The sequence below is a fragment of the Hipposideros armiger genome, unplaced genomic scaffold (assembly GCF_001890085.2).
Source record: "Hipposideros armiger isolate ML-2016 unplaced genomic scaffold, ASM189008v1 scaffold_579, whole genome shotgun sequence".
Lineage (NCBI taxonomy): Eukaryota > Metazoa > Chordata > Mammalia > Chiroptera > Hipposideridae > Hipposideros > Hipposideros armiger.
The window spans coordinates 982096-992000 of NW_017731929.1; positions in this window are offsets into that span (position 1 = coordinate 982096).

Below are 9905 nucleotides of genomic sequence, written 5' to 3' on the forward strand. Positions count from 1 at the left end.
TTAGTGGTGTGATCATAGAGACCTAGTTGGTTCTGTTCTTAAGCACAAGGATATGGGAGAGGGAAGAGCACAGGGTCTTCTGCCAGCACCAGCCTGTCTTAAGGAAAAATACTTGCCTTGCACCATGCTTCTGAGAGTAAGAGCCTCTGCATGGAAAAATACCAGAGAATACCAGAAATCAAACCCAGAAGAGCACGAAGGAAGGGAAAATAGAACCAGGAATTTAAGGCATTGTTCAGTTTTCCTTATCACAGTTAGAACTGCTTCTGAAACTTTGATAAGAAGGAGGATTGGGAATTGGTTCAGTATAAAAAGAATGATTTGGGTAAACATGTAAGCAATGAAACATGCAAGATACAACTTTATTATTTGCTATTCATTTCTGGCATTCTTTCTGGGAGAGAGAACTGATGACACACTAAAACCTAATTTCTAGAACCCGTTTTTAGAAGCTCAGATTTTAAATTCTTATTGGTTAATGATAATAAACAAACTCTTAATAAGGCAGACAAATTGCACATGATCTCCATTTCAACTAGCATTAGGCCTAGAAAAATATTTAGTCATAATTTTAACATTCAACTTTCAGAGAAATGTTTAAAAATGAGTGAATAAGTCATGTGTAAGTTTAGTTAGCTAAAAGAAGATTTTAGTACTTGGAAATGTAAGCATAGCAGTGAAATATCATAGAGTCACCATTTCCTGTCAGTACCCCCATATATCGTACCCCATATATAAATGGGCGCTCTGGTGAACAGCTATTGAACAATGTACGGTATGACAGGCCAGGCTCTGAGAAAAGTTCATTGCATGGAATATCTCATTTAATTCTCACAGCACTTTCACAGTATTGATCCTGTTACTGTTATTCCCATTTCACAGAGGAAAGAACTGACAAGTTAAATAATTTATTTAAAGTCACCCACCTAGCAGGGGAAGAGGCAGGACTAGAAGCAAGGCAGCCTGATGCCAGACACAGGGGGAAGCACAGAATTAACACAGCAAGTCCCCACAGTAATGTTCAATGTACAGCACTTAAAATGCAGCCGATGGCCCCTGCTGGAGTCTGTTCAGAGGCAGGATACGGAAGGCGGGGAGCTGCAACCCATCCCTGGCTTCCCCTCCCCTCACCCTCCAGGCCCTGTTCAGTCCTCACAAGGAGATCAGATAATCAGGTAGTTGTTTTCTCCTCTGACCTCTCTCCTCCATTCAAGTAGTGGGTTCAAAGTGACCAGAAGGACAGTCACAGCAGCAGACTGGGACAATAGCTGAGGCAACACTTCTCTGCCTAATCGCCCTCTGAAGCTGAGGATGTTTTAGAACATTGTCCGAAGAAGGCCCTGGGTAGGCAGGGCCTGGGCTTAGACAAGTGGTTCTGAGGAGGCTTCTCTGTCCATGAATGTCACTGTGCCCTTAAATCTCACTATTCAGCCATTGAACCAAAGGAATGCATCTGGAGACATGAGAACGATAACTAAGTCCTACGTAGTACTAAGTGCAGGTGGCTGTTCTAAGCACTTTACATACACACCTCTCTTCATCCTCATCCAACCCTTGTCCTTATTTGCTTGGAAGTTCCTTGGTTTCAGCAAAGTCCTGTGTCCCAGGAACCTCTTAGTCCCAGGCAAACTGTGATGGTTGGTTGCCCCAGGTAGGTAATAATACAGATAAAAATACAGCAAAGTGCCAGGGAAGTGGCTTGATCATTTTGCTCCCCCAAAATCCATGTGTTGAAACCTAATCCCCAGTATGATGGCATTAGGAGATGATTAGGTCATGAAGGTGAAGCCTTCATGAATAGAATTAGTGCCCTTACAAAAGAAACCGCAGAGAGGTCCCTTCCTCCGTTAGCCACGTGAGGACACAGGGAGAAGACGGCCATTTAGGAACTAGAAAGCAGAGTCTCACAGGACACCGAATCTGCTGGTGCCTTGATCTTGGACTTCCCAGCCTCTGAGAAATAGATTTCTGTTGATTATAAGCCACTCAGTTGATGGTAATTTCTTACAGCAGCCTGAACAGACTAAGACAGTTAATGTTCTTTTATTCTTTCTTCCTAACTTTTTAAGAATCTATTCTGCAGGATCTCCATGAACCTACATGACAGGAAAGAATGGATGAGGTAATGGGTGTGAGGTAGGGAGTAGAGCAAATTGTGGGCTCCAGTTCCAGGAATAAGGTGACAGAAGGAGGCAATTACCACAGGAACTTCAAAATACATAGTCAAAGAGGGGCCAGGAGGGAATGGGTCTAGACATTTTTGACACTTCAACAAAGGCCACAACAAATCATACATACTATGTAGAGAATCTCTTCTGTCTCCAACTCATTCATTTATCCATTTATTTAATAAATACTTAGTGAATACCTAACATGTGCCAGTCAAGGGGGATATAAGAGTGAACAATATAGATACAGGGCAGCTAGACACATGGAGATATAGGTGGTGGGGAAACACCACCACTGCTTATTATTCATGCCATTCCTGGCTCTACCCATACCCGCTGGGGGTGGAGGACAGCTAATTTGTGTAATATTTGCCTATTCATGATATAAACAGTTCCACCTGTGGCTTACTGTATGCTGCCAAGGTGATAACAATTGGCCCACAAAATTCCTGAAAATTTAACAATCATCTTGCCACGCTCAGCACGCCATTGAAACTATCCCCCATTTCACCCACTCTACCCTCACATAGTTCACAGCAGGAATTACTTACTATTCCTTACAAATTCTAAAGGCTCCCAGAACCAGGAGTTTCTTTCCATCACCGGGAGGGTAGCAGCAAACTTGGGAAACTCTAGGGCAGCTTGGGTTTTCCCCCAGAGTGACAGAAGTGAAGAAGGCTGGGGAATTGTGTAACACTCCAAAGCGTATTTGTGGAGCCCAAGGGAAGAAAAGCTAGAGCTAACTCAAGAGTTTCCCTGCCAAGGATCTGGAGGTGTACTCCCGCCCCAGGAAGTCTGATTTCCCCACAGTTTAGTTTTACTCTTTCAGGCCCATTTCATTGTGTAAGATCATACCTGAGAGAGCTAGCATGGTGATGTATGAATGCAGGTCAGTAGACAACACTGGCCTGCATTTCCCTGAGAATCTAGCCTCCAAATTGTTATTAAGTGGTTTGAACAGAGAACAGGAGCTGGGTTCAGGAAGGGAGAAACTTACTGGGAGAGAATGGAGGTGAGCACCTAGAAAGCAAAGCCAGGAAAACACCAAAACCTCATGAATCCCGCTTCATAATATTGCTTGGGGCTGGTGAAATTAGTACATTTTGAGCGATCAACAGATGTAAAGTGGTAATGATATTTAAAGCAGGTCAAAAAAGAATGTAAGGTAATTTGAAAGGATTTTTTTCACCTCCTATCTTTTCAAATAGCCCTGCAAACAACATTTGACAGTGAATAAGAGTTTATAGCTATTATGGCTCCCATAGAGATTAAAGGCTAGCCTTGGCAACGCTCTGCAGAATTTAGCAGCATGTGTGAAATTACTTGTCAATGCTTCTCATTTTTGTGCATTTTATGTTTTTTTTAATTTTTTAAACCACAATATGAGACTGAATTCTTCCTAGACATAGTAAATTCATCCACCAACTTGCTTTTCAGTGATAGCACAAATCTTTCTGCCCACCTAAGAAACAGCATTCCAAGTAATGTTTGGTACTGCATCGAAGTTCCTGAAGACCTGCTACATTGGAAATTATTTACGTAATGCTTGAAGGCATGTGATAATCAGAACATTTTGCAAGTTTATAATGAGAAATTGGTCAAATGTGTTGATGGTGATGATATATTTAATTTTTTCATTAATACAGAACATATAAACAAAACTCAGTACTTTAAGACCTTTTACTTGATAAAGGGTGATCAAAAAAACTCCAAAAAGGGGATGTGATTAGATTTCCCCTGGTCAGCTCAAGGATGATCTCATATCTAACACAAGTGAAAAGATGGTGGCGAAGGAGAGGAAGTGCAGTTTCACTGTGATGTTAATGCTGCTAACATTTCAATACAATAGTTTATCACCATGTGTTCACCAAGAACCTTCATTTAACGTTCAACTGATAAAATAAGCCAACATACAGGTTCTTCTGAAATAGTACATTGTAGAAAATTTGGGGCAAACTGTGATGACTTTTAAAACAGTCTCAAATTCATTTGAATAAAAAGATATGTGAATATACTTTAATCCACGGCCATGTCCTATTTCTAATTCTTGCTTATAGGATCTACTTCCTTTATTTTTCTCCTTTCCTATTATTGGGAATTACAGTTTGACAATATAACAATTAGACATCAAGATTCAGTTAAGTGTTTTGTGTGGAAGCTTAGATTTTTCTCTTCCTCATAGATTTATTACCATACCACTCTCAAATCTTATCCCAAATGATACTGAGTATCAATACTCAAGGATCCCAAGTTCCTAATTAAATTAGATGAAAGGAATCCGAGACCTACAAAAAAACAAAATACATCTCATCAAACTAATTCTAATGTCTAATTTGACTATTTTTCCTTTTCTTTTGCTTTGTTTAAATTATAAAATCAACATAAAACCAGTATTAAAGAAATTTTTTTTATAAAAACTATTGTCCTGGATACCAACATAATTTCTTTCAATTGTGCATTTGCTATTGCATTGTTCAGCCTGATGCATATACATTTTGCATAGTTGCAATTGAAGCATATACTCAAATTTGTATTAATTTGATTATTTTCATTAGTGTGTTTTAGTGGTTATTTCCTGTTTATTTGTTTGTTTGTTTTCCATTGAATGCAGTTAGTACCTAAGACAGCATCTGGCTCATAGTAGGTGTCATAAATAAATACTTTAATAAAGAATGGTTGTAATGTTCGAGTGCCCAGATGTTCTTTAAAATTCAGGAGGGACTATGTTTTATGCTAAACTGGATTCCTCTGGGTTCCAGGTAGAACAAAATAATGGTTGTTGCTTAGGAGACAGTGTGTGAGTAAATGAATCATTCCATCCTTTGCACTTTCTTCAGAGATGTTTCAAGTCTCTCCTCTGGCAGGATGCCCCAGCCGCAGCAGGCCTGCCAGTATGGCCTTGGGCTTATTTTTGAAGACTGTGCATGCCCTTGATCTCCAAGGGGACAAGGAAGACATTCTTCCTTTGCAACTATTCTTTGCTTTCCTCTGATAGTGAGAGTAAGCATCCCACACTCTTGGCAGCTGAATGGCACAGTTGACGGGAGAGGCAGTTATGGTGAGAACCAGCAGGGCTGAGAGAGCTCCATCCCATTTCAGTGTGGTGTAGCATGGGAAATGAAGATGGGCTTTACCTGAATGAGCCACACTGTCCCAATGCCAGTGTAACTCTTTGTTTCAAGGTGGTCTGGTGGTCTCCTGTGGAGGCTGCTTAAGTTCCAGCCCACTGCATTGCAAGACATATAAGAGTACCAGAATCGTGGTCACAATCCTGTATGCATTCTCCCCTTGCCTGGTCCACAGCTAGAGGTGTGCATAACAAGAAAGTCGGTAAACTGTTCCAAAAATGTTCTATTGAACAGAATAGCTCAATTGCATTCAAATACCCTCTTAATGGACTGACCAAATCAATGTAATCTTTCATGGTTATTTAGTGGAAAGAGCCTAGGCTTTGGATTTAGACAGATCTGGGTTGAAATTCTGTCTCTGCCATATGATACATTGTTATATGGCTTATGTCACATGAATGGATGTCTTAGCACCTGAAGGTAATTCCACCTTGGAAAATGGGGAGAATAATTCCAACATTGCCGGAGTGTGTGATTATTATATGAGATCATACATGTGATCATTTGAGGTAGTGTTAATAACATACAATAAGCCATCAATCTAAGCTCTCCTCTCATTTCCAGAGATGAGCGAAGGCCCTGGGACAACCTAGTTCTTTAAGCACAGCTCTGCTTTATGAGAGACAGCATTCTTCTAGTTTTAAAACAGTCATAGAAAATCAAAGTCTACAGTCATTTCAGAAATTTAAAGGTTGGCTACAAGTCCCTAATGCCCACTGTCACTTTGTATTTATATGAGACCAATTTGGAGACTTCATTGTCCCTACTGCCGCATGTGCATCCAATCTGATGAAACACTGGGCTCGCCCAGAAGCCAGATCCTAGGACTCACACAGTAACTGACACATGGAGAGCAGCCCGACAGCAAATCCCACCGAGCTCAGATGTCCACTGATACAATTCAACCCGAGACATAAATTACACGGTGCTTACAAGGCAAATGAAACACAATCTATCAAGACGGAATCACCATACTTGCCCCTCACGGCCAAAATGGATGTGATGGAAACAAGCTTCTTTGCAGATTCTTATTTCGGATCCTGACATTTCTCCTCCTGTTTGTTTAAAAGTTTTCTGAAGTAACTGAAAAGTAATTGTATTTTTTGGCAACAAAGAATCCCTAGGAAAGCACTTAAAGCAGCTGCTGGCATAGGAAGAGACTTCGCTTGATTATAGATATTCTGCCAGAGATTTAAAAAGTATTTTTGTACAGGAAATAACTGCAACTGAATTATCTTACTTCAGGCAAATAACACCCCCTTTGCCTGCAACACAAGATGCTGATAATTTACCGGTCTATCAAAAATTTTTGACCAGCCTAGTCTTCTCAGAATATATATTATGAGGTTTTAAGAAAGTGAGCATAGTTGGTTATCACACTGTTTGATCTTTTCCCCATCTGATAGGGGAAAAAATGTACCTCCTTGTATTAACCTGCCAGGTGTGAACAGGTCCTCAGCTCTCCTGTCTAGCAGCCCTGTACTTCTCCATGCGAGGAAGGTGCTAGGTTTGGCATCCTGGCACCCTGGCAGCTGCTGTTGGACACCTTCTCATGTCTGCAGCTTCCTGTGGGGCCTTCCAGCGGTGGTCCAGATGGTCCTCAGACTGCCATGTGAGTTAGGGAAGGACTGGTGACGGGGCAGCCTGGGCCAGGTGTGTGCTGTGGGCCCTGCTGTGTGTCAGGGCCATACAAGAGAGGCTCAGGTGGAGAGATGTGCCTCCTTCAGACTGTCTCCTCTCCTCCCACCAGCATCTATTCACTAGGGGTTACAGGGCAATCTGCACAGCCTGCTTCACCTTTTCTGTGTGCTGCAGGTGAGTAAGAGAAATAAAAAAAGGAGATCCCCTGCTGTGAGGCAAGGCAGGCCTTCAGGTCACAGTTTCCCACCATCAGGCCATAGGCAAGTGGAAGACAATATTCTAGAGGCAAAAGTATTATTTTTGAATTTCTTACGTTAAAATAATTTCACTGTTCTACTAGATATGTGACTCACTATGTTCTTGTTCCCTGACACAGTAATTTCTTTTTTTCTGAATTATTCTAAGTTTTACTCTAAAATTGATTGCACCCCTTCATCAGGTGACACATCTTAGCATCCATTCTTTTGGCCTGACCAAAAACTATTTTCTCCTCCTTGCTTCATAAGTATTTATCAATAAATTTGAGGAATCGCCTTAGCATTTACTAATTCATTCAATGAACATTATTGAATACCTACCTACCTACTCCATGCCAGGTATTGAGCTAGGGGGTCTAGGAGTAATAAAGAGAAATAAAATATTGTACCTGTTCTCAAGATGCATATAGTCTGGGCTGCATTTCCTAAAGTTCACTGCAGAGAAAACATGTTCCTGCAGCTGCTTCTCTCTCTCTCTCTCTCTCTCTCTCTCTCTCTCTCTCTCTCTCTCTCTCTCTCTCTCTCTCTCTCTCCATGATCAAATATATTTGGAAAGTGCTATATGTAGGGTACATCAGCATATTAAAATCGCTGTGTGTTTGGTGATAAGGAATACCCTAAGATCTAAGATTTCGCAAATAGGTTATTGAATTTCAAGCGTTGTAAGGAGAGAATGTATATTATGTATTAGAAAGAATTGTATGTAAGTTCAAGTTCTACATTATTATTGCTTCTTATATAATTACATTTAAGGAATTTTGAACTCCTACAAGAAAGGTTTAAAAGATTGCCATAGCAGACTACCTTTCCTGAAACTTTTTCACTGCTCCACTGTTTCTGCCTAATTTTTGTAGGTCTCCATGCACTGTGCAGTATCTGGGCCTTTGTTGTAATTAACAAGATCGCAGGAAGATCATATGGTTAGTCGCCTGGCATGGGTTGTTAGTAGGAGCCCCCATCCTTTTGGGGGAGCAAAGCTTACTGTTTTCTAATCCCCTGCCCTCACTGAGGGATTCCTGGTAGCATCTGGCTTTGTCACTTTCCTGCTTGAAATACTCTTGAGCAGCTGCCCCTCACAGCAGGGTGGCTGCAAGCAACTGGCTGTGGATCCCTGTTGTAAATGACAGCTGCAGGATGATTTTGGTCATGGCTGCCAAGAAGCAGAAGTTGAGTGAAAACATTATAGAATTTTCATTATTCACAGTGGCAATGTGTTCGTGGCCAAACAAAGAGGGCACCAGTTGAATACAAAAAAAAAAAAATGGATCTGCTTTCTCGAAAGCTTCACTGATGTCCTTTCATTGCCAGAAAGTGGAATGAGAAAAACAAAACTGAAGATACATTGAATATTTCAGCCCTGGCCTAGTCTGCCTAACTTATATATCCTTGGCCTGAGAAACTGAATAGTAACAACACTATCACTACTACTGACACCTCCCATTTATGGAGCATTTATCAGGTGCCACGCACCATGGTCTGTGACAGTTACCTAAATTTCTCCTCCAAACACACTTATGAAATAGCTGCCTTTTTACAGAGGAAGAAACTGAGATGTATAGAGGTGTTGAGAGGTGACCTTGCCCACGGTCACATAGCTATTAGCTTGTGAGACAGAGCCTCACGCTGAGACCCATCCAACAGGGACTTCATGGAAAGTCCGTGCCATGGACTTACGACTAAGCGAGTTTCTCAAGTCCAAGAACAGTGGCTGTCATTTAAACAGACATGGCTTTCCCCAGCACTCTGGTCAGATAACAGAACTAGCACGAGGTGGCATTTCCAAGCAAAGATGAACAATAGGAAACAAATTTGGTGATTGAATTCCATTTCTGACTGCTAAATTTCAGTGTAAACTCTGCCTGCTTTTCCCTGCAGTAAATAACGCTATTAAGTGACCTTTGTGGACATGAAAATGACTACCTGGCATATTCCAATTTCATAGCTTTCTTTATGATTAAGGTAGCTTGATTATTTTTTTGTTTCTGCATCTCTAGCACCATCTTGTCCCCTGATTGCACTGAATGAAAATGAGGAACAATCAATCCCTACTCCCCCCACTGAGGGGAAGGGTGGGGGAGTGGTTTTTATATGCGACTTGGGTCTGAAGTTTGTGGAATACAGTCATTATGGAAGGCCAAGCTTGGAAAAGCCACAATTGCTGTGGAAATGGAAAACTCTGGGAGGGAAATGTAGCTTGGGTTTCCATCTATGTGGAAGGTCTCGTATCAGTGCTAAGAGGTGCATTTCTTAGCAGTGCTTTTCTCTCTGAACACATATTAGGATTTTCTATATGGCTGCTCAAAGACTGTTTTTTTCTTCCTTTGAGAGATTAAAAAGGGATTTTATTTTGAAAGAGCTCAGCTCCAGTGTGAGAAGTCCAGTGATGCCCTGTTTTCTTTTGCATGGCTCTCAGAGAAAAGGGAGATTAGAGGCCGTTCTATTCGCCTTCCAGCCACTATAGACAGGCTGATGGAGATATCAGAAGGTCTTCAGAAGACCTTTGGACTGAGAGATCAGAAATGCCTTCTCTGAAATTGTAAGGTAAGGGGCTCTGTCCAGACGTCATTGTGTTTTTCTCGTCTTCACAGCTCCCGCAATTCATCCTGACTTCTTCATCACCAAGTTTTGACACAGGAGTTTCTTTTTTGATCAGGCTGAATGCTCGGGGCTGTTGCCTACCATTCTCCTAGCAGCCCCTGCTAAGGTTGTGG